General features: G+C 33.3%; 1 protein-coding gene across 1 annotated transcript in view; it reads left to right on the top strand.

Annotated features, from left to right (window-relative positions):
- The window catches only part of LOC140452389 (tyrosine-protein kinase Dnt-like), a 363,670-nt gene that overhangs the window by 40,034 nt on the left and 296,968 nt on the right, over window positions 1–26,668 (top strand). The window lies entirely within an intron of this gene.

The raw sequence follows: 26,668 nt of genomic DNA, 5'->3' as shown, positions 1-26,668 counted from the left end.
CAGTTTATTATTGATCAATACTTTAATTTTGGATAAAAACATACTCATTCTTAAACTGTTTTTACTCACATTACGTGATACGTATTACTATGACTGAAGTCAACCAGCTCATAAGCTAACGTCTAAAGGTGGGAAACTTTCGATAGATCTAATGTAATATAAAGTAAATTATAGGTTTATATTGATAATTTCTCACCTCTACTACTTGCATCCCTTTTTATTTCACAACGTATTATGTTTTCTATCTTTTGCGTTATTTTGCCGGTTCTTAAGGCACTCATCCCAGTATACAAGTATTATAAGAATAAATGCCGATATAATTACAATATTTAAATAGTATTAGAGTTCAGTATCCCTTAAACTAATACTTTTGGAGGTAATTGTGATTTATTGTTAAAGGTAACAAATTTATTGCAGGCCATGTATGGCCTGCTACAATGGAAATGTCATAATTGACATTATTTTTGTTTATCGGCATTTTTACAAAGTAATAGAAATAACCCATATAAAATTAAGCAATGAACATTGTATAAATTTACTTTAAATATATTGAAATATATTTCCACTAAAAAAAGTAGTTTAAGTTACCATCATAAAAGTGGAGAGCTACAACCTGTCTCTAATTGCACAAAAGACAATAATCTCCATCGGTCCTGAAAACCACGTACTTTTGTTAAATTTTGATTTACTTTGCTCTAGTAATCGGAATTATCCCTATTAGACATTCCGTTTTTTGTAAATTTTTATTCGTCAGACCATAATATGGTCTGACGAATAAAAATTAGAAAGACGAAAAAAGAATATATTATATTCTTCAAAAATTCATTATCTTCTTGATATTTTATCGTCACAAATTCTGCAAATTCTATTCTTTTATTATAGTCTGTTTCCTTTAAACTTGAAACCGTGATGTAACAATAGGAATGAAATTCTTGTTTTTAAAACAAAACTTCTATACTAGCGTTGTATTAGTTTTTCTGTATAGTAAAATGCTGAGACGAGTGTCATGGAAGTAGCACCATGAATCGCGTCACGGAGGTATCGTCACAAAATAGGGGTTTGTTTTTCGCAATTACAATAAACTGTTGAAAGAGTCCATTTAAGCGACGAGGGAGGTCCGTTATAACGGGTGTTTTTTTTAGAGGTATAGAACTTTAAAGTGGAATAAAACAAAGATTATTTTTTATATAAACAGGAAATTAACTTTATTTGAAAGATAATTTTTTGACATTATATTTTAAATATGATTTCTGGCATATGACCACCAAGGCTGGCTCTGACGTAGTCTAATCTGGAGGTCCAATTGTCGACGACTTTTTCCACTATTTGTGGCCGTATATCGGCAATAACGCGGCGAATGTTGTCCTCCAGTTCGTCAATCGTTTCAGGCTTATTGGCATAGACTAGCGACTTTACATAACCCCACAGAAAATAGTCTAACGGTGTTAAATCGCACGACCTTGGAGGCCAATTCACGGGTCCTAAACGCGAGATTATGCGGTTACCAAACGTTTCCCTCAATAAATCCATTGTGGCACGAGCTGTGTGACATGTTGCGCCGTCTTGCTGAAACCACAGCTCCTGCACATTATGGTTGTTCAATTCAGGAATAAAAAAGTCAGTAATCATGGCTCTATAGCGGTCACCATTGACTTTAACGTTCTGGCCAGCATTGTTTTTGAAGAAGTAAGGACCAATGATTTCACCAGCCCACAAAGCACACCAAACAGTCAATTTTTCTGGATATAGTGGTTTCTCAACATACACTTGAGGATTATCTTCACTCCAAATACAGCAGTTTTGTTTGTTGACGTAGCCATTTAACCAAAAGTGAGCTTCGTCGCTAAACAAAATTCGCTTATGCAAGTCGGGATCAACGGCAATTTCGTTTTGGGCCCATTCACCGAATCTACGCCTTGCTAGGTAATCGTATGGCTTCAATTCCTGCACGAGTTGAATTTTGTAAGCACGCAAACCAAGATCTTTTCGCAAAATCTTCCATAAAGTGGATTGACACATATCCAACTGCTGTGCACGATGGCGTATAGACTGATTCGGGTCTTCCTCTATACTACGCTCAACAGCAGCAACAACATCTTCTGTACGCACTGTACGACGTCTCTGTGGATGCGTATTATCATTAAGAGTGAACGTGGTGCGAAAACGTTCCACAGTTGATCGAATTAATTGCTCTGATGGGCGATTATGTATACCATAAAATGGACGTAGTGCCGATACGTATTCCGAACAGAACTATGATTTTCAAAATAAATTTGCACAATTTGAAAGCGTTGTTCAGGCGTCAGTCTATTCATATTGAAATGTCAAACTAAAGTAAATAATAATCACCTGACAGCTGTCAAAATGGCCGCCCCTTAAAAACGTGTTGCCAACTTCTATTTCTATACCTCTAAAAAAAACACCCGTTATAAGATGGAAACTTTTTCAATTTTATTAAAATCTATAAAAAATATTACTTAAATTTTAAAAATACAGATAACATAGTATGAAGCTTCGCGCTAGTCTACAGTACTGCCTACTATACCACTTTTTTTATTTGCTAAACAACGTAATGGTGCTTTGGAATTAATCATTATTGTGATGATGATGATCAATATCATCAACAATAGACTTCCTTTATTAACTTTTTGTTGAAAATAAACAAAATGTGTTAATTTTTTAAGTAATCTTTTCACTATGTCACAGGTAGGTCATGGTGGATCTGGATATCTTTTAGCAAATAAAGCACATATTCTAGTAATAACTCTGTCACATTCCCCATGTATCAAAAGTAACTTTACACAATCTTCATTGTTTAATTCTAAACTAACCATTTCTATTACTTTGCACAAGTGCCAATAACCACAAATAATGACAATGATGACATCTTCATACACAGCCTGCTAGAATAAAACAATAAATTAACACCTGAACATTATTATTATCCAAAAAAAATTTTTGTATAAAAATACGAGGAAACAGATTTTTAACGTCAAATAAAATTAATCTGAAGTTGTTTGGCTGTATAAAAGAAACTGCAGGTCTAATTGGGTAATCAGGTTTGTGAACTTTAATAAAAGAGTATACTTTTGGGGGCTGCGGGTTTATAATGATTTCTAACCCCAGATTAATTTGTTTTGATACTTTTCCCTCGGATATTTGTTAATTGTTTTTATATTTTGATTATTTAAAAATTCTATTGTTTTGTTGTAACATTATATTTTATCTATAGCAATAGTAGTGTTGCCTTTGTCTGCTTTTGTAAGCCTTTTAAGCATATAAGCAACAGTAAGTATGTTGTTTTTTATTGATTTATTTTTAGTTGAAATGACTATTTGGTTCTTTTTGTAACAGGACTTTTAGTTTTACTACACATATCGGTAATAAATTTTTCAATGATACTTTTTTATATTGTTGATAGCTGCTTCACATTCTACACCTAAATATTCTGAAGTTTTTTTATTGCTATGTTGAGGCAAGTTGTGTTTAAAGAATTATATAATAATTTTTAATAACTTAATAACTTAAATAGCTTTTTTACCAGTTCCTCTCCTAATAAGTGATGTAGTACCAATAAGTGCCCCCTTTTAAATAATTGTTTTAATTTTAATATTTTTAATATATTTGACATCACATGTTTCTGCCAAACCGAAACAAAATTCAATTTATCACAATTTGATAATTACAAGTTAAAGCAATTGTATACCCACAAAATTATACATCTAACTTCATTCATTGTCATATAACTATCCTTTAAAAAAAATCAATAAATTAACACACATTTCTAAAATATATCTATGAAATAAATGTAAATAACTTTTAATAATTTAAATAATATAAAACATTACTTTCATTTAACAAAAAATTACATAATACCTACTCCTATTTCATTTGTTAATATCTCTCCCATCAAGAACTTCCCCGCTAATTGTCAAAACAGTTACAATAAAACCGATGATTATCCATCACCAGCAATCCAGGATAGTTTGAACTATGTTTTCCTAATCATGAATTAATAATTCTTGTAAATATACCTTGTTAATATAATCATTAATTAGTAATTCTTGTAAATATAATTCTTATAAGTATATATTGTATTTATACATGCTAAGCAAAGTGTAGTAAGCGAAACTGGTCGTTTTGGTAGTAAAATTAAATTGATTGTGAGTAAGTTTATTTTATTTCTTTTTACCCAGATAATAATAAATTTTATGGAAGTCTTGAAAACAAAAGTTTTCAGTGTTTTATTGTTACACAAAATTAAAATTTCCATCAAGTAACGGTTGAATCAATCCATCACTTACGGTCTACGAAATATAGGTAGGCTAATTTGTTGTATTCTAATGATGTCTCAGCTATTTGTCTAATTACAAATATGACATTGTTATAAGATCTTTGGCTTTTAAATCTGAAAATATTTATCTGAAGTATTAAGTATTTGGCCCTGATAATATACCAGCAGAACTATTCAAACTAACGGACAACGAATCAATAGCAATAATCGCAAAAATATTCAACAACATATACAACTCTGGAGAAATACAAACAGAATGGCTGAAATCCGAGTTTATTGCACTTACCAGTTTATTACCGTACTATAAGTCTCATGAGTTATCTTCTAAAATAATTGTTCCTAAAGATAATTCATAAGAGAATCCACAAGCTGTGTGAAAGTCAAATTTACAGAGTCTTACATACAAGTCTTATTTGCAGAGTCTTACATACAAGTCTTATTTGCAGAGACGTCAACTGCGACGTAAACAAGAATAAATAGTAATAGATAGTATAGTATATAATATATACTCATATATAGGATATAATAATAGTATAAAAGAAGCAGGAATTAACAACCAAGATCTGAAAATAATTAGAAATCTTTATCATACAGCAAATCTCAGAGTTGAAGTTGAACACACTGACTATGTGAAAATCTAATCTTCAATGTGTCCTCTGAAAGAATATTTATCGAAGCTTTGCACGAAACTAAAAAAGGTATTCTACTAAAGGGTTACCGGCTAGACAACATCAGATATGCAGATGACACCATAGTATTTGTGGACAACTTAGAAGACCTACAAGTTCTTATGAACAAAATCACGTATTACAGTCAACAACATGGACTCAAAATAAACGTTTTGAAGACAGAGCTTATGATAATTAGCAAGAAAATGATAAAAGAAGGTCAAATCTACGTCAACCAATCCCCTGTAGAAAGAGTGACGCACTACAACTACCTAGGCACCATAATAAATGAAGAATGGACCAACAACCAGGACATTAGAGCACGCATCGGAAAAGCTAGATCCACCTTCAATTGGATGGGGGCCTTCTTAAAGAGTCACAACCTCTCTCTTGATACAAAAGTAAGAGTCGATGCTACGTCTTCTCTGTCTTTTTTATGGTGTTAAATCGTGGACCTTGAACGAAGATATGTGCAGAAAACTGGACGCATTTGAGATATGGCTATATCGGAGAATATTTAAGATCCCGTGGACTGACCGAGTCATAAATGAGGAGATCCTCAGAAGAATAAATAAGAAGCGAGAGGTACTGACTACCGTAAAATCTCGAAAGGTACAATTCTTCGGACATATTATGCGAAATGAATCCAGATATGCTCCCCTTCAACCCATTCTGCAAGGAAAAATATTTGGAAAACGAGGTCTAGGAAGAAGAAGAGCATTTTGGCTAAAGAACCTCAGAATCTGGTTCAATACAACATCTGTGCAGCTTTTCCGGGCTGCTGCAGATAAGATAAAGATTGCCATGATGATCGCCATGATACAGTCGTAACGGATAGGCACATGAAGAATAATTAAGTATTTTTGTCAGTTTATTTGTTATTACTTTTGATAGGATAATTATATTGCTCGTTCTACATTCCTGGGGTATTTTTGAAATTTTAAGAAAATATGATTAATAACCGTATAATACTAGTCTACTGCCATCTTTATGATCTTTAGCCGGTTATGTTCTTTTTATTTATAACTGCGGTACATAAAAACTTCAGATACCCTTGTTGTTATTAATAAAGGTTAATTTAGCAGTTTGTTTAATATTACAAAATTTATTAATTAAAAAAACTTGACCTTGGGCGTAATTCATTAACTGATTTGTTTTTCGTAAAATATTTTTAGTTTTTTTTACGAAGCAAATGTTTTTACTAAGACTTTCTAGCTTTATAATACCAGACATATTTCTTGCCAAACAAAATTCATTTTCTATGAAACAATACTTCCCAGGCCAACGATACAAGTTTTAATGAAGTGTCCTGTAACGGAGAAAAGGATAAAATAAATGATGAGTGATTCCTGTAAATTGATATCCGTAGTGACAAATGATTGAGTGGAAGATCTAGTTGACCAGGAATATCGAGTTAAAGTTTATTAAAAGCACGATTTACAGGGTGTTAAATGACTAAATATACAGTTAAAAGTTCTTCGTTTTTGAATAATGTTTTGTAGAATATTACATTGAATATTAAATAGATTAACAGAAGGAAATAGCAACACATCGTTATTATAAAGTATCATATTTTTATATTTTATAACTATATGTTAGATTCTTAAAACTTACCTAAGATTACGGCATACTTGACCTTCAGATCAGGCTTTTTATTCTTAATATTGTGTGAACATTTGGTTCTTAGACAATTTCATTACAATAATATAAACGTGAATGTAAGTACTGCAAGATAATAGAGTAATTTTAATATGAATCAACATAATGTAGGTTTGTATAGGACATTGAAATAAGAAAAGAAACGGAACTGATATAGGAGAGGGCTACAAAAATGAAAATTGTGAGTAGTGAAAGATGGGAAATAAAGCTTATTTTGGGTAAAAATAGTAGAAAAAATAAGCTGGAATATACGAGGAAGTCCTTATATATTTTAACGGAATATGACTAACATTATTGAAGAGGCTGCAATTGAAATATTTAAAATACTCTCAGAAAAGAAGTTTGGAAGCTCAGATGGAAGCCCCCTGGAAGAAGAAAAAGAGGTAGACCTCGACGCGCATGGAATGAAGGAATTGGAAGCGCGATGGAATCGAAATTTTTGGCGGAGGAGCCTGCCTTGGACCGAAAGTATTGGCGGAGGAGAACGGGAATACGGCGATAGCCGTCTCCACAATGTATTGTAATTACAATTTGGATCCTGTTATATATATATATATATATATATATATATATATATATATATATATATATATATATATATATAATATAATATAAATGAACCGTCCCCTGGTCCCAGTCGTAGTAGTGAACTAGTGAGTGAACTAGAAGTGACTAGTGAGTGTAGTAGTGTCTGGGGACTCGGGAGACTGAGACCTCGGAAGCCCTGAAGAAGACATCAGAGAGGATGTCGAAAGCTCGGCAAAATGGATATCGACGCGGTTCAACCCGGAAGACTGGTGAGTTTAATATTAATTTTTATAATAATATTAATCTTAGCTCTAAGTTTAATTGTACTAACCGCGGAAATCTTTCCGAACATATATATATATATATATATATATATATATATATATATATATATATATATATATATATATATATATATATATATATATATATATATATATATATATATATATATATATATATATATATATATATATAATCTAATCACAGTTTATTTTATTGTACCTTAAACGACCAGTTTCGGGCTCTAAAATTTCCCGTCCATGGTCAGGTCCCCCAATAAGGTTACCCAACTACTAAAAAAGAGTAGAGTAAGAGTAAAAGAGAGATTACAGTTGTTATACGTAAAAGTTATGAATTATAAATTATGCCACTATCAAGTTTATATTTAGAGGGTAGGAGTGTATTGCAAGTATATTTACGTAGTGGTCCAGATGAAGTAAACTATAAGCTTGATTATATCAGGACACTGTTGGTTGGGAAAATCTATGCGCATCTTTCGGCACATCGATTCGAAAATCTTTCTGTACATCGATGTGGGAGACATTTCTTGAAAAGAAGATATTCAGAATGGCGAATGGGAAATTGTATATTGTGTGTGATGAGAATGTTGTGTTTGTTATTTTTTTCTTTTCTGTTTGAGTTATATTTAAAGTGCTAGATTTAAGTAATGTTAAATTACTTATTAATGATATAAGTTGGGTGGGGGTCGGGATTACAATATTAAAATAAAAACTAAAAACTCACATAAACAAACGGAAGACACAAACAGTAAAAATAATAGAGGAGTGAAAACTATATAAAGAAAGGCAATAATATAGATCCGAAAAAGATTATTAAAACTATAAGTTCAGAAAAGTGAAACGAAATATATACACGCAACTTGACATTAGTCAAGAGTGAAGAATATAGAATACAAAAGAGTGAACATAGAGCAACTAAAGCAAAAATTTTAATCAGATTTGATATATCCGAGACCAAAATAAATAAAACCTAAAAAAAAAGTCAAAAAACGATAGAAAATACTTTGGCAGTTCAATAAACAAACAATGTAATAGAAAAACTAACGAAGAGAGTAACCTACATGGCACCAAATAAACAAAGAGAAAGTTGTTTATGCACCACAAAAAATAAAGAAACTAACAGCAATTGGGCCAGATAACATTTCTAGGGCAGTGCAGAAACCGTTAAGAAAGAAAGGAACAGTTGTGTGACAGGCTTGCTTAATAGAAGTGGAACAAATGTCAACCGAAATAAGAAGCAGTATATTAGTACCAGTTCAGAAGTAAAAGAGATGTACAACAATACATAAGCTGTAGGGCGATAAAACTATGGGGCCTCACCATGAAAATATAATAGGGAGGATAACAGTGAAGATAAGGTCTTTCTAGAAAATTCTATAAAGCTATTAACAGGTTGACTGCGTTCCCAAAATATGTTAACCAAAGAACAGTGCGTTACCGGTCCCCCGGGACCGGTGGCTTGTCGCGAGCACGGTGCGTTACCGACCGTCGGGAACCGATAGTGACGTAATTAGTTTTTACATTTTTTCAGTTTTATAATATAAATTATACGAGTTTTAAGATCAGTTATTAACAGTAAAAACATTTTAAAACTTACCATTGCCATTCGTCTTTTGATCAGGTTTCCTGTTAAGAATATTTTAAAGTATCAAAACAGCTTACTATTTTTTACAGATTTAGATTAAAAGATCAAAACTTCTTAATATTTTATTAGTGTAAATGATATTTGAAAACAAAAAAAGGAAACTAAAGAATATTTATGTCCTTAGTTATTAAACAAAAAAAAACAAGTTTCAGGAAAATAACAGATTTTTTCGTAGTTATTAAAAAAAACAATCAAGTTTCAGAAAAATAGATTATTTTTTATGAATGCTATTAAAGCAAGATAAACACATTCCTGGTTGTCCAGGACAATCATTGCAGTAACTTGTTACTTTTGTCACCATATTACTTGCCTGTTTGCTTGAATGTGTTTCTCTTAATTTATGATTGTCTTCTCCGTTTCTTTCCAGGTCCTGACGGTTTAACAAAAGTATGTGGAACTCTTTTGGGGATAGTGGTGTTTTCGTGTGCAGCTGTAGTAACAAGTAACTCTTGCGCCAATCTTCTTCTTCAAAGGCTAGTTCACGGTACCATTTTAAACTTTTTCTTAAAACGGAATGATAAGAACTCATCTGATGACTAAAGTCTACTCCTTTTTTTGCTTGATTGTAATCAATAATTGCCTTTGGTTTCAATACAAACTCACGTTGCCAGTTTCGCTTTCCTGTTGGTTCTAAAGTAGTTGTATGGGTTGGATCAGTGCTTAACATCAGAACTGGCCGTTTGTCCATCCATTTTATAATACGTAAGGAGTTGTTCTGTGTACCCCAAATTTCTCCCTTTTTCATTTTTTTATGTACCGTGGAAAGTTTTGAACTTGGATTTGAGGTTTGAATCGGTTTGTAAATGCCCCTTTGTCCGCTTCTTGTCGGTCGACGATGATAGGTATAATAAAGTTGAAGTTGTGGAGTAAAAGTGTTGATTTATTAACAGCTACTGGTAATTACACAATATGATGTTCGTTAGGTAACTACTTATGATTGACTGTAGTAGACTGCTCTCACATGATCTCAAATCCCCAATTTATAATCTCACAAATAATTCATACCTCAGCACAAAGGTTATTGCTTCCTATCATACCATACCAACAAACTTTGTTTACAACACAATTTAATCTACGCCTTAATTGCGACACTTAGGAAGTTCAATTAGAAAATATATTATTCGGCAATTTATTTAATTGTAGGTAAATGAACTAATTATTAAAATATTATACGATATGGTTTTACAATGTCACTTATACACGGTGAAACTATAATGGATTAAGAAGTTAAGAAAAATGTGAGATCACAAATTAAGGGGTTAATTTGTGATTGAACATACCGTTTTGGGAATACCTCTTCTGTTGGACCTCAGGGTTCCACAATAAATTATTTGTTTTTTGAATAATGATTTGGCTAAAGGTAAACGCGAGTAATAATTATCAGCATACAAGTAGCGATAGTAGCCATTTTCGAATTCAACATGTTCAAGAAGATCATACACTATCTGCTCACTCTGAGCAGTATTTGCATTGGTAGTCGTATTTTTACCATGATAAACGATTATGTTGTTAGTATAACTATCCACTGTACATAACTTATATAATTTAATTCCATGTGGGTGTATTTTATTTGGCAGATATTGCTTTATTTGCAGTCTTCCTTGATAAGGTACCATACTTTCATCGACGACCAAAATCCGTCCTGGAGTTAATGCAGCTTGAAAGTTTTTATTCAGTACTTTTAAAACTTCTCCTAACTTATAGAGCCGATCATCTTTATTACACTGCTGATTATTACAAAAATGAATGCAACGCATCAGTAGAAGGAACCTGTCTCGTCTCATGGTAGTCGTAATAAACTCATTCCTGAACATGGGATCTTTCGACCAATATAAATTTATTGCTGCACCATCAACTAATCCCATAACTATACAGATTGAAAAAGAAAAAACGTTTCAGTTCGGCTATATCGCAGTCAACCCAGTAACGTATACGTGATTTTGATCTATGTATATTTAACAACATTTTCCGAGCAAATCTATTTGTTTCAGTGACAATATTCTGTAAAAGATCATCGGTTACAAATAACTTATAAGCGTCTATAGGATTTTTTATTTCGTTAACGTTAAAATTTAATATAGGTAGGCATATCTTGATATTGATTCAACTCACCAGTTTCATTGCCACTCTCACCTATATCATGCCACTCGTTTTCATCATCATTTTCAGATTCTGACATTTTTTCGTTATCAATTTTTGTCTCATTATCATCGTCGAATAAATCACTCTTACTTACATCACTATACGATTCATCTGAAGAGAAGAACATAGTTTTTGTCGATTACAGAATCGTCCGAATCAAAAGGATCGTCCCGTTCATTTTCACTGTCACTATTTGGCAACTCTGCAAGCACATGGTCTCTTAAATCAGTTGGACTTTGTCGCCAATTTACAATACTTGGGTTATCTTCGTCATATTTTTTATGTTCAATTGAAGTACTCGGTTCAATACACTCTACAGTATTTGTTTTGTTTGTATCAGCTGTTTGAGCTAAAAACAAAATCTTTTTAACGCGAGATGACATTTTTAGACTAGTAAAACCACGTAAAACACGGACGTAAACACACCTGCCATTGAAATACAAACGATACTAAATGTCGATTGACTGCGCAAGCATGCAGATATATAAATATGTGCGAGACCGGTCCCGCAGGACCGGTCTCGCACCCGAGTAACAAATTGTAAGCTCTGTGCGTTACCGGCCCCCATAGCCCAGTACATTTTTTTTCTTTTAGAAATGTTTGGAATCTTAAGACAAGTATAATGCTGTTTTTAGCATTTAAAACAAACGAATATTAACGAAGATATGCCTTTCGCAATTTTTAAAAGTTTGCAGTTTTCACACCCGCACTTTAATAATAACGAACACCGGTCCCAGGTGACCGGTAACGCAGTCAACCTGTTAAAGAACTCTATAATGTACTGAATTTTGGACAGGTACAAATAAAGAAAAAGAACTCGGCCAAGTTGGCAGAAATCATAATGCTTAACCCTTAAATGCCCAATCGGGGTCACTATGGGACCCCAGACATACATTTTTGGCTATAATATCTTTATTTGAAACATTTGGCAACCGCGCAATCAGGTATTTGTGTGGACGTGTCTCCTACGTTTTCTGTTAGTATACCACGAACATTCGTGAGGTGCAGTGGTCTGTAAGAGAGATTTAGATAAGTGGGGTCTCGCTGTGACCCCGATTGGGCATTTAGAGGCACCAGAATAGTTTTATTATTTTTAACATTTTTCGTCAGTTTACATTGAAAAATGGACCGTAAGAGAATGAAAATGACAATAAGCGACCAAGAACATGAAAAAATTATCCGAAATATAGAAGAAGGGATATCAGACTCCGATTTCGACTATGAGATTACCGACGAATCAGATAGCGAAGAGCAAGATGTTTTTGAGGAAAATGTTTCGGAAACTGAGGACAATTTAGAAGTCAACAGTGACGAGGAATCAGATACAGAACCTACCGAAGTGGACGATAATATTAGTGAGGTTAGTGGTCCAACATATACATCCAAATCTGGAATGCAGTGGAATAGCCTACCTTTCGTGAGATCCAAGAGGCAACAAAAAAATATTATAAATGTACATCCAGGCTTAACAAACTATAGTAAAAATTCCAACACGTTTTTAGACTATTTCAATTTATTTTTGACCGAAGAGATGAAGAATGTCATATGCCTTCATACTAATGAAGAAGCTGTTAGGCGTTATCAAGAGTGGAACGAAAAACATCCGAATAACAAAAAAGAGTGGACGGTACTTACCAACAATGAACTGGATAGCTTTTTAGGAGCACTTATCAAAGCTGGTGCTTTAAGGTGTGGGAAAGAATCGACACGAGAGATATGGTCTACAGACACCTCAATACGCCGGTCATTTTTTACAGCCGCATTCGCTAGGAACCGATTTGAAGAATTATCGAGTTTCTTGAGGTTTGATGACAAAGTGACCAGGGTGGAGCGGAAGGAACAGGATAAGTTAGCGGCGATACAAGTAATTTGGGACATGTTCGTCTCTAACTGTGACAAAGCCTTTGAACCATACGAACATATAACCGTTGACGAACAGTTAGTGAGTTTTAGAGGAAAGTGTCCTTTTAGACAATATATAAAATCAAAACCTTGCCGCTATGGGATAAAAATTTGGGCTGCCGCGGATGTTAAAACATCTTATTTATCAAAACTTCAGGTGTACCTTGGAAAACTACCAGGTGGTAGAATAGAGAAAAATCAGGGATTTCGTGTTGTGAAAGATCTGGTGGAACCATATCATGGCAGTTGGAGAGGAATTACAACTGACAACTTTTTTACCAGTGTTCCTCTTGCTTAATATCTTTTATCTAAAAACCTTACTTTACTTGGGACCGTCCGCAAAAATAAACCTGATACACCACCACAACTAAGTTTGACAAAAAGACCCGCGGAGTCGTCAATATTTGCTTTTACTAAAGAATTAGCTATGGTTTCGTACATACCTAAAATACACAGGATGGTACATCTTCTTTCAAGTCAACACGATAGTGATATAATTTGTCAAGACTCTCAAAACAAACCCTTGATGATTTTAGACTATAATAATACCAAGGGTGGTGTTGATAATGCCGACAAACTGATTAGGAAATATTCCTGTAAAAGAAGAACTGCTCGTTGGCCATTCAGGCTCTTTATGAATATTATAGACATATGTGCACTAAATGCCTATATTTTATACATTGAAAAAAATCCTGATTGGAAGAAAAATAATTTTTCACGAAGACGTATTTTCCTGTTACAATTAGGGGCTGAGCTTGCTCGAAACAACATGGAAAAAAGAGCGAAATGTATAAAACATAAAGCCTATGTAAAATCTGCTCTAAAAGATTGTGGCATACCAATGGTAAACCCAACTACCGAAGTTGCAACTCAATCCGTCCATTCAGCTAAGAAACGTGCTCGTTGTTACCAGTGTCCGCGAAACTGTGACAGAAAAGTGAATACCGTTTGCTCTTTTTGCAAAAAATTTATATGCCAGGTGCACAGAAAAGAAGAAAAAACTATTGTATGTAAAAATTGCAACTAAAAGTTATATGCTTATATTATTATTTAATTTCAATTTTGTTCGAATTGAAAATAATTTGTTTCTAGAAAAGCCGTTAATTTTGTATGAAAAATAAATAAAAATTATTCAAATATGCTTAAAATTATTTTTAACCGTGTTATCCTTTTAGTCAGTGCTAAATGACGTTACTAAATTGAAAATTTTAGTGGGGTCCCTAGGAGACCCCACATGGGCATTTATGGTTATTTTCATATCACGGGCATTTAAGGGTTAAATAGATATGAATAATAAATGACCCTAACATTGTGACGTAGTTGAGCTTCAGATTCACTTTTTAATTGCTAACATTGCATGGACTTTTATTTACCAAAGTATGTTCATCTTTATTGCAGCATAGATTGATAATTTTGTAAAAAATATTGTAATTCCAAGTGTCTAGGTGACTTAAAACTCTATGTCGCAAGACATGATAAAAAATCAAATTAGTAAAAATATACAAGTGAAGTTGAAAGATCCATTTTACTAATTAAACGTACGATTTTACCTTGATTATTCAGCATTTTTTTGCTTGTTAAAGTATGACAAATTTAAATTAATAACGGGAGGAAATATAATTGGATTTTACGAGACAAAGGAAATTTAGGTAAAAATGTCGCAATTATCGTAGCAATCAATATATCCTTTGTTACATGAAAGCAAAATTTTTGAAATGAAATAAAACATTTCTTGTTATTTCGGCTTGATTATTAGATTGCCAAGATTTTAAGAGAGTTACGTAATAACAAAAATTTTATTTTTGGAAATATTTTTTATCTTTTTCAGACGGTAATGGTATTTTCTAATAGAAATTACAAAACAGTTTGTACATCAAAATACATTCACATTTGAAACTGAATAAAAGAAGATTTGGCAATAATAAAAGAAGAAAACGTCAAATATAATGTTTGTGGCATATTTATGTTAAATATTGTATTAATAAGGGATTAAACGACAATTTATTGTGATATAAATTCGATTTTACATTTGTTTTGACGTTTCGATTTCCAATTGGGAAACCTTTGTCAAAAAAGATTATTATAAAACAAAGAGTTTGCTTGTTCTACTTTGTAGGTTTTTTGTTAGAATAGTCTAGTGTTTTTCAATCTGTGTGTCTTACTCGGAGGGTGCCGGCTAAAAGAAAAAGGTGAGGTATTTTCACAAAAAAAACACAATTTTAGTGTAAAGAATGTGCTTGTTTTTTATCAAAACTATGAAATTGTGGTGCTATTTTTAAAACGTTAAGAATTAAAGTATTGTCTAATTGCAGTACATTTCTACTTTTAGTTTTAATGTCTACCATTAAAGAAAATATCAGTATATGCAAGTATGGAGTGACGAATTGCACTAATAATTTAAGAGCTTCCCTTGCCAGCTTTGAATACTCGTGTTTTCTTTTCATCTAAAATATGTCGACACTTTGCGAATAAAATTCCATTTTAAACTACCATCAGCAGCTAAATCTAGAAGACACTGTTTTATTTTTGTGGTAACATCAGCCACATTTACTGATTTGTTCAAAAAACGATTTAAAATTCATCTACGCCCATTGTCAGCTGCAGAGTGCAAGTCTGGAAAGTATTTCAAAAGTTGCTTTTGTAAATTATGCAAAACTTTGTATCATACAAGGAATGTATGTGAGTCGATACTGTAAAGCTTTGGTGTGTTGCATTATTTTTAACAATCATCTGAATACTTTTAAAAGACTTTTAAAACATTTTGTTTTGCAGAGAGGTTTCCCACAAACGAAGTTTTGCGTGAAATGCTTTTACTTTATCTTTAACAGATAAAATATTTTCTTCTCTTCCTTGAAAGATCTTGTTTAAATTGTTACGGTGTCTGAAAAGATCTGCCAAAAATGTTAATATCAATAGCCAAAAAAGGTCAGAAAAACGCTAAACATATTCAGATTTTGAATCTTGTAAGAACATTAACAATTCAGTTGTTATTTTCAGAACTGTTCCTGTTTCCTTTGGATCGCCACCTGTCCGCTGTGTGATAAAGGAGATTTTGATAAAGCGAGCCCATATCTTCAGAATAGCCGGGTTTGCAAAGCTTTACCTTTGATAGAATTCACAATTTTTATTACCTCCTTGAGCACTTTGGTGTTATTATTTCGACGAAGAATTGTCATGTAAGAAATATCTTGCCTTTTTCAAGGCAAGACACCGAAGACAAACATTTTTATAAGTCTATACTCTGTAAATGGATTTGGGTAGAGGAGTATTCGATGGCATTATTTAAAGCCCTCTACCGAGCGTCGGAGGATTCTGAAGGTGATTCTATTTCTTTAGGTACCGTCTCCTCTAAGGAGGTTGGTAATCATCATATCTATTTTCACTTTTGAGATTGCAGCTCTGAACAAGTCGACGGAACTGCAATTATACCACTTTCTCAGATTGTTGACCCAGGAAATGCGTCTTCTTCCAATACTTCGTTTCCCTGTATTTTTCCCTGCATTATGGTTTGTAGCAACAAATATTTATCCCCTCTCATAACGTGGCCTAGATACTGTAACTTTCTTATCTTAATCGTATTCATGATTTCCATTTCCTTTTTCATCTTTCTGAGGACCTCAACATTTGTTATTCGGTCTACCCAACTTATTTTTAATATTCTTCGGTAGGTCCACATCTCGAATACTTAAAGTCTATCGCTCATCTCTTTTTTTAAGGTCCAGGCCTCCATCCCATACAGCATAAGGTGATTAGACCCTTACAATTCATCCCGAGACGACAATATGTATATTATATATATATATATATATATATATATATATATATATATATATATATATATATATATATATGTATATATATATATATTTATATATATATATATATATATATATATATATATATAATATATATATATATATATTACAGTTACAGTGACGCAAACTTATTTTTAGTCCTGATGCTATGGTATTTTTCAAGGCATTACTGATTTTTAAATGGTTTTTCGAGGTCTATGTATCAGAAAGCCAAAGACGCAATTTCGGTCTGTTAAAAAAGGAAAAAAGCGGTTAAAAGGAACTCCGACAAGAAATAATATTCAAATACAAACACTTTATATTTTTCTTTGAGTCGAGATAGGTTAGACGATTTCAGCGAGGGAAAATTGAACTAGCAAGTTGATACAATGGCGGAAAAACAAACCATGTTAACCCATGCGCAATAACATAAGAATCATATTCAAACAAACGGAAAGCCCTACGATAATCCTTTTTATTTGCAGGAATGAGCGCAATCCTAAAAGGCTGCGGTTTTTATCTTCGACCTCACATAATTGAGATTTTTTTCAATTTAAACGCAAAGAGAAAAATTCTTTTCGTGCTGCTTCGATTTGTTGAAAATGTAAATTGTAAGTTGACGGCTCCGAAAGAGAAAACCATTGTATGCAAATGTTAAACCGAGACTTTAATCACGGTGTTAAAATAACGTAAACCTGTCAAGTGACTTTAAATTTTATTTTGACGAACTTTTTAATGGAAAAACGATTTATTCGTGTTTATTAGTAGGTTACTTTAACAAAATATATTTTTAAAATTATTTAAGAGCGTAATCCAATATTATTTGGATTATAAATTTTATTATTGAAAAGTTGAATAATTAAAAAAATGTAATAAAAGGACTTAGTAATGGTCTTAGAAAATATGTATATATAAGTTGAGGTGTTAACCAGGACAATATTTTTCTTCACGCCAAAAATTACGTTTTTGTTGCCTGTACGGCAACAATTTTTTTAGTTTGTACTTAAGTATTGTTTAGTTAATCGATTTGCATCTCATAATCATTGGCTCGCTTTATGTATCTTAACCTGCTCACAGAAAATCGCCACTCCAGTCAATTCCTAGCAATTTTTCGCCATCTTTTGGCCTTATGAATATCAAGGTTTTCTACGTCATCAATATATCTTCTACTCTGTCATCTTTTAGTCATCACCTAAAAATGCAATTTTTTCGAATTTAAAGTATGTTTCAGTCTGAAAATGGTCATTAGAGTGAACACATGAACCCGAAAAAAAGAAATATGCATACCAGCAAATGGTGGTACGCTGTAACGAAATCAAACCTAAACCGTCTATTTTATTTTTATTATTTTACTCTAGTATGAAGTATTACGAAATTGTTTTCATAAGGGATTTCTGTCTAGACGAATTCGCATAACGTGGATCCATTTATAATTTCCCATGCCATTTGTCCTCTGCTGGTTTTGCAACGTTAAGAAACCACATATTTAGGCTGAATCCTGAATTCAATTTCCAATTTATATTCTCTAAATACACAGATTTATCATCTTCCATAGTCGAACCAGGCACAATTAGAACTAGCAAAATTTTAAAACCACCCAAATTCGATAGTCAAACAGTATGGAAAACTTATCGTCTTTAATTCGAAACAGCAGCTAAAACAAATGTTTGGATTGAGAAAAAATTGACAGCTTCCTTGGTAGTGTCACTTTGAGGAAAGGCAGCAACCGTCTTGAAATTTTTTTCCAAAGAAGATCGAAACCGAGGACCAAGAACATCGAAATGCAACAAGCTCTCTGATTACAATACGACAAAATGCTAGATAAAGCACTAACCTCGGCTCAGGAGCATAAAGAGGGAAAAAGCATTTCCAGATCTTGCAAAAAATTAGAAGAAATAAGATTTTGAGAAAATGAAGAAGTCACAACCGCAGATACTTAACAACCTAGTTTTTTCTAAATTGTAGGCATACTGCAAAATCAGAAATACTTCTGCAAAAAAAAGCTTGAAATTAAAACAGAACATATTTTAATTGCAAAAAAATGGGACATTTGCAAAACAATTGCAGAAGCTGATCTCGAGCAAGCAAAGAATAACCAAAGAATAAGGTCGAAAGGTCACCTACATGGACACCCAGAAGCCCGTAATATGGTCATACTAGAAATACTAGTAGACATAGGTCTCTAAGAAGTCAATTTTCCACAACTGACCACATAAAGGAAAGAAATACTTTGGAATCTAAAGTTGCTCATTTGAATTAGTAACTAGTAAATAGTAAACATTAAATAGAAAAGTTAAGAGAACAGTCCATTTTGCTGAATGTGTTAAATGAACAATTAAAAGAATTCCAAGATTCTTTGAACGAATTGCAGATTCGAAGCCAGTACCAGCTTGAAGAAAAAAAGAATGGAACCGAAAAAGTCCATAGTCTCCGGAAGACCATGGTTAAACAGGAAGAATATCATGACCAGACTTCCCAGGAAAACCTTAAAAATATTAATACGAGTATGGCTTAAAAGTGTAGTAAACCTATTTGGCAGAAAATAACCTCATATACTGGAATTATAAAGGCGTACTGATTTTAATGGGCATCTCTGTATCTTTCCAACGGTCAGAAATGGAAAATTGCGGATGGAGTACGTACAGTTTTATAAGTGGTACTACCAAAATCACACATAAAAAGGGTGTTGCAAGAACTTCTTAGCAGCCGTTCTGGAGGACATTTTGAAGTTAAAAGAACACTTGCCAGGGTTCAAGACAGATTTTACCGGATCAATTGTCGCTGAGATGTAGAAGATGAGTGTAAGAAATGCGATGTATATAACGGTGTAGTGGACCCCATAACAAGAATTCGTGGTAAAATGGCACAATATATTTCCGGGGAGCCCTTCAAATGACCTGCAATGGATATCCTTAGTCTATTTTCGATAACAGAGTAAGGAAACAAGTACTTAATGGTCGCAATGGATTATTTTTTAAAATGATCTGTAATTGCATCCCTTTCTAATCAAAGAGCGACTACAGTAGCAGAAGCATTCATAACACACGTCGTATCAAGACATTGAGTTCCTTTAAAGTTACATTCTGATCAGAGACAAAATTTTGAATCTGAAATATGGCAATAATTAATGAAAATCTGGGGTGTTAAAAAGCTCACACTATGCCTCTACATCCTTAATCAGACGGAATGGTCAAAAAATAATAGAACTATTTGTCAATACCTTTCAATGTTTGTCGCTGACAATCAAAAAGATTCCATCTATCCAATGGCGCTACAGCCCAAATCGGGCCTTGGCCTCCTTCAACAGGCTTCTCCAACCATCTCTATTTACCGCTGTTTTTTTCCATGAACGCGTTCCCAGGCAGTTCCTGGCATCCTCATCGACTTCATCTTCCCATCTCTTTTTAGGTCTTCCAACAGGTCTTTTTCCCTGCATTCTTGCATTTAATAATTTTCTGGGGATTCTATTCTCATGCATGCGGACCACGTGCCCTGCCCATCGTAATCTCTGCAGTTTAGTATGTTGTGCTAGAGGTGGTTCGCTATATTGCTCGTATATTTCTCTATTGTACCTAATTCGCCAGTTGTTGTTTTCACTTATTGGGCCCAGGATCCTACGTAATATTTTTCTTTCAAACACATCTAATGCATTGGCAGATTTCTGTGTCACCACCCATGTTTCGCAACCATAACTTACTATGGGCCTGATTATTGTTTTATAGACCCGGAGTTTTGTTTTCCGGTGTACGTCTCGCGATTTGAATATGTGGCCCATCGCGAAATAGGCTTTATTTGCCAGCACAAGCCTTCTATTTATTTCCGGTTCTTCTTCATTGCTTGCGACCAGATCCATTCCTAGGTATGTGAATCTATTTACATGTTCTATATCGTCAATAAAGTGTTGTTGCACCGGTCTATTTGATCTGGTTTGTATGAGTAGTTTTGTTTTATTTGTATTTATTGCTAGCCCTACTGCTTCTGCACTCTGTTTCAGCTCAACGTAGGTTTCTTCCGCTGCATTTATTGTTCTGCTCATTATGTTTATGTCATCTGCGTATGCTGCTAATTGGGTAGACTTGTTTGTCAAAAAGATTAGAATACTTTAATTCCTCTATTCCTGTTAGCATATAGAAGTTCATAACATGAAGCAATTGGTTATTCTCCATCAATAATCATCACCAAAAGAGAAATAAAGCTTCCTTAAGATCTTATTTTCGGAATATTGCCTCCCTGCGAAGAATTTTTTTCCTGACGTACATCGAAAATTTGAAAGTAATAGTTTAAAGCTTCAAAGTGATAAAGCCAAGGTTAGGCTCGATATACATGCTACTAGATCAACTTTTGAAAGAGTTGGTGCAGTATAATTATATAATCTCAAACGTAAGAAATGATTTTTTCCAAAACTCCAACTAAACTGGGAAGGCCCGTACACCGTCTTGCAGGAAATAAACGATCTAATCTACCGCATCCAGTAGTCAGCTAGAAGTAAACCCAAGGTAGTTCACATCAAGAGATTAGCTCCATACCGTGGAACTGATTTACCTTATTGGCTTTAATCGGTTCATGATAGACCAGTTATTCGAGGCAAATAACTATAAAGGAGGGTATGATTGTTCCGTGAGATTCATTTCATATAAAAAAGTTCCTTGACGAAACGAAGAAGTATCGCAAATTTCTAGAATGTTCGAGACGTCATGCGTCATTGAGAAACCTCTAAATGTCTAGTAATGTCTGAAGTGTCTGAAAATGTATATAAACATAGGAATTTGACAGTTTAAAGGACAGTAGTAATTAAGTTTTTAAGTTAATAGTTGTTATTGTGCATCAGTTGTAAACAAGTGTTGTAATATTGTGGGTGTTTGAATAAAGTTAAAGAGGTGTAACAATACATTATTCATTTATCAGTTTCAGAGAAATACGTTCTCCAAATATTAAAATATATTTCGAAAGTAATGTATCATTAAAAAAATGGGCAAAATAGCTAAATCGTTCTGTATATCGGTTATTTGTTGGGCTGTTGATCTGTCAATTTTTTATATCTGGCTCGTCTCCTTTTTAACACTTAATAATTATTATAATGGATTCGTTTCAGTTATTCGAGACATTTTCCGTCGAGACTGCTTTCAGATTAAAGCTTCGAGTTTATGTTCTTTTCACTCCCCCTATCAGTTATTTATATATTTTATAGAATTTACCATAAACTTTTTAAATTGGTTTAGCGACGCAAAATCTATATGGGTGGCATATTTGGGTAGTTTTGTATTTTTAATTAAACCTGTGTTCATAAAATATGAAATATTCCAACACGATGACATATTGCAGCTGTGCGTAAGTTATTCTTGGTATTCGATATGTAAGAATGGGTATGGGGCCAGCGCTTTGCATGTTTACACAAAACACTTTTTTAATGCTTTAGTCTGGCTAATATGGATGCCTTTTACATGATTGAATAACACCTGAATGTTGAGAGCGTCAAACCTTTCAATTTCTCCACTATTTTAAGATCCATTACCAATGTATTTTAGTAAAGTTAATATAAATTCTAAAGAAAATATATAACTGGCTATACATAAATTTCAAAAGACCAATAGCAATCTTATTTTAAACTATGAAATAATTTTTTGCTGATGTGTAGGATATTAAAACAATGATTATTGTTAAAGGTATTTAAAAAGCCGAACTAATAGAAGAAATGCTTTACATATCATAATAGACATACGTCTAGAAATCTATAATATACCTTTGCTTGTTTAAACAAGTTCTAGGATAGATTTAAATTTCACTTTTTTAAATATATATTTCACTTTACCTCATTACCAATGGCAGCTCATTACCAATGAAAATCTTCAAATAGACGTTAACGGTTACCATTACATAAGTTAGAGGGTTACATTGCCGTACGAATGTACTTGAAACCAACAAAGTTTTTTTTTATTAAGAGTTATGCATTAATTCCTTCCCCCACTCAAGCTAGAATCGTGCCGATTCTAGCTTGCATGGATAAAGAGTTCTGAACTGAGTAGGGGTTTTTCAGCACTTCACGGAAGACGGACTGGGTGGGGGAAGTCCTCAACCCCGACACGGCGCATCTCGATGGCTGAGTTTCTGAAGATATGCAAGACAGGTGCGAATAAGGTCCAACCAAATAAGTACTCTCGGATCAACTGAGGGCATGACATAGGGCAGCAGCTATGTCATTATTGCACTGGGGCTGTATGATCCATACAGGTCTAGTGTAAATTACTCACAGGCAACAACTTCATCTTAGTTCAACCAGCTATAAGACTGCGATCAGGCAGGCAACTTTTCTCAAAAGTCAAGTATCTACCGAGAGAATTCAAACCGCAGACACAGATCATCAAAGATAATAGTGGAAATACCATAACAAACCCAGACGGTATTGCAGAGGTGTGGAAACAATATTGCGAAATACTATTCTCTAACAACAACCCAGACAATAATACAGAGAAAAGAAGTTATGAAAAAGAACCTCAAATATTGAAATCAAAAATTGAGGCGGCAATTAAACGGCTAAAATTCAAAAAAGCAGAAGGACAAGATAGATTAACAGCTAAAAATTAGGGACAAAAGTAATGCTTAGAATTTGCAATGAGATCTGAAATACCGGAAAGTGGCCAAATGACTGGGGTAGACTTACGTTTATTCCCATATATAAAAAAGGTTTACTGACAGATTGCAGTACTTACCGTACAGTAGCATTGATATCACACGCGGGCAAAGTACTTCTAACCATCATCAATGAAAGACTAAAATCAATTCTCTTACCACAAATTCCCCAAGAACAATGCGATTTCGTCCAAGGTAGAGGAACAAGAGAACATATTCTTAATATTCGTCAAATTATCGAAAAACCTTGAGAGTTTAACATAGAAACATATTTATGCTTTGTTAACTATTCCAAGGCTTTGGTGGTGTAAAATGGTATAAAATGTGGCATATACTTGGAGAAATGGGTACGCCAGAACATCTAATCTATTTATTGCAAAAACTATATGTAAATAATACTGCTAATATAGTGTTAATATTGTGGTTTCGAAAAACTTCAAATTAAAATCTGGAGTTCGACAGGGATGCATAATATCCCCTATTCTATTCAATATATATATATAGTGAACATATTATGCGTCAAATGTTTGAGGAATGGCAAGGTGGAGTAACAATTTGAGGATGAAAAATCAAAAACCTACGTTATGCTGATGACTGTTATATTGGCGTCATCACCAGAAGAACTGAAACAAATTATGAATAGGCTAGGCACAGTGAGTACGAAATATGGTTTGAAAATAAATATGCGGAAAACCAAAGTAATGATCATGGATACAATCAGAAACAACCAGGTAGAAATAAAAATCATCACCAATCATAATAGGCTCCGTTATTAATAATAGTGGAAGATGCAAAGACGCGATCCGTCGACGCATCACAATGGCCAAATCGACAAGAGCCAAACTCACAAAAATTTGGAAGAACACTGACATCACCAAAAACAAAAAATTACACCTTGTTCGAGCATTGATATTTCCTATCGCCACCTATGCTTCACTAACTTGGACAATAAAAAAAGCTCATTCAAAGCGTATAATGGCATTTGAAATGTGGGTATACTGTAGAATGTTGTGCACACTATGGACCACCCATCGCATAAATAACTCAATTCTAGCAGAACTTAACATAAAAACTAGATTCATCACAACTATCAACTAAAATATACTAAGATATTTTGGACATATAACTAGAAGAAGAGAAGGCATGGAGCGAATAAAACGTAGCGGGTAAAAGATCCAGAGGGAGATCTCCAGTACGATGGTCGGACCAAATAAAGGAGATGGCTGGTTACTCATTCTCCGAAGTAAAACTAATTACATGACGATAAAAACGAAATTACATGACGCTTCTACATGCTTACGAAGGAGAAAAGATTGAGAAGGAGGAGGCATTAATTTGTTTAGTTTTCATTCATGGAATACTTTGTCTCTTTAGGGGATAGTCCTTTATTCATGACTTTTACGAATTTGACGAATCATCTTTGAGGTGCCTGCTTACCTGTCGACCGAGTAAGGGAAAGTTGTGACGAATTTAATACCGTCCATGTTATCTACCTATTATATCTGAGAGAAAAAACTGTTAAGTTAAATGTTCATCACTCCCTTATTCATCAACAACTTTTAACAACTGTTCAGAATGTTGTGACTATGTGCTCCGATCCGGTATGACAGGTGTTAGTGAAAGATCCATTTACAGATTGTTATGTAAAAAAAAACACGGAAAAATTACTGAGCCAAAAAGGCATGAAAGAAAACAACCAATGGAAATTGATAACTTTCATAGAAAACGTCCTTCGGAGAAAAGTTTATGTGTTCTATTTAAACAAGGAGATTCCTACGTTGGATACAATATTAAACTCAATAAGAAGTACTAATTTTCTTTACTTCGGTTGAGATAAGTTATGTAAATTACTTAAAGAAATTGATTTTTGCTATAAAAATAAAAAAAAACCTATATTGAGCGATACAGACGAAATTGTTTGTTGACGAAGGTAATATTTTAGAACGATAAAAAGATTTAGATTAGGAAAAAGATGCATGTACTATTTAGATGAAGCCTGAACGAAAATCATACCGTTTCAAAAGTATGGGTAGATTTACTGGTATAAGTTCTCTCACAGGAAAGGCTGATGGTAAAGATTGTATTAATGGTATTGACAGAAAACATGGTTTTGTGGAGACTGCTCTATTTGAGTATGTTTCAAAATCCACTAAAGATTACCACAAATAAATGAATTCCGATATTTTTGAAGATAACTTTTCTCAAGTATTAAATTTTCTACCAAATAATGTTCTCGTTTTTTTCAATAACGACAGCTATCACTGAAAATTGGTGGAAAAAATACCGACATCCTCATGAAAAAAGTAGATATAATTGACTGGATCCAACGCAAAACAATACCGTATAATCAGATTATGCTTAAAATGGAATTATTACGAATTGAAAGGCAACATCAATCGTACTACAAAAATATTTCATTGATGAAATGACAAAAATAAAAAGAGTAATGATATTACGTTTGCTACCTTACTATTGTCAACTAAATCAATTAGAGTTAATATGGGCTGAAGTAAAAGATTAAGTGGCGAGACAAAATAAAACTTCTAAATTGAAGGATATCAAATAATTTTTATTAAATTCCATAAAAAGCGTAGTTACTTACCATGTAAAACGTACGTACAAACGAGGTGGACTGTTGATAATAACATTGAAGAACTTTGTCAATCTATAATCATTCCAATCGAGCCGAAACACGAATCTGACACAGAAGAAGGTCCCTTTTTGATTCTCCAAAACTGACCCATGATTTTAATACCTGGTAGGTATATAATCCATGTGTTTTTATTAGTATTTTTATGCGAACAGGGTGGACTCTTTGAAAAATAATATCTAAAAGTACATTTTTCAACAGAAAAGGATACTATTTTGAGTGATTGTAGTTTGACCACTTTACCTGCTTTTTGCAGATTACTGAAGATTTGCTCTTACGTTATCTTACATACCTGGACTCGGCTTATCAAATACTCCCAATTGTACTTGTGGCAAAATAGGCGATCTAACACATATTATATTAGAATGTGGTTTAAAATGAATAATATAAACGAACTTTATAAGCAATAAATTATTAAATTGTAAGTGTTGTTTTTCAAAAAACCTTAATTTTTAAA

Source organism: Diabrotica undecimpunctata, chromosome 10, assembly GCF_040954645.1.
Source record: "Diabrotica undecimpunctata isolate CICGRU chromosome 10, icDiaUnde3, whole genome shotgun sequence".
Taxonomy (NCBI): Eukaryota; Metazoa; Arthropoda; class Insecta; order Coleoptera; family Chrysomelidae; genus Diabrotica; species Diabrotica undecimpunctata.
This window is presented reverse-complemented; position numbering and strand designations above follow the sequence as displayed.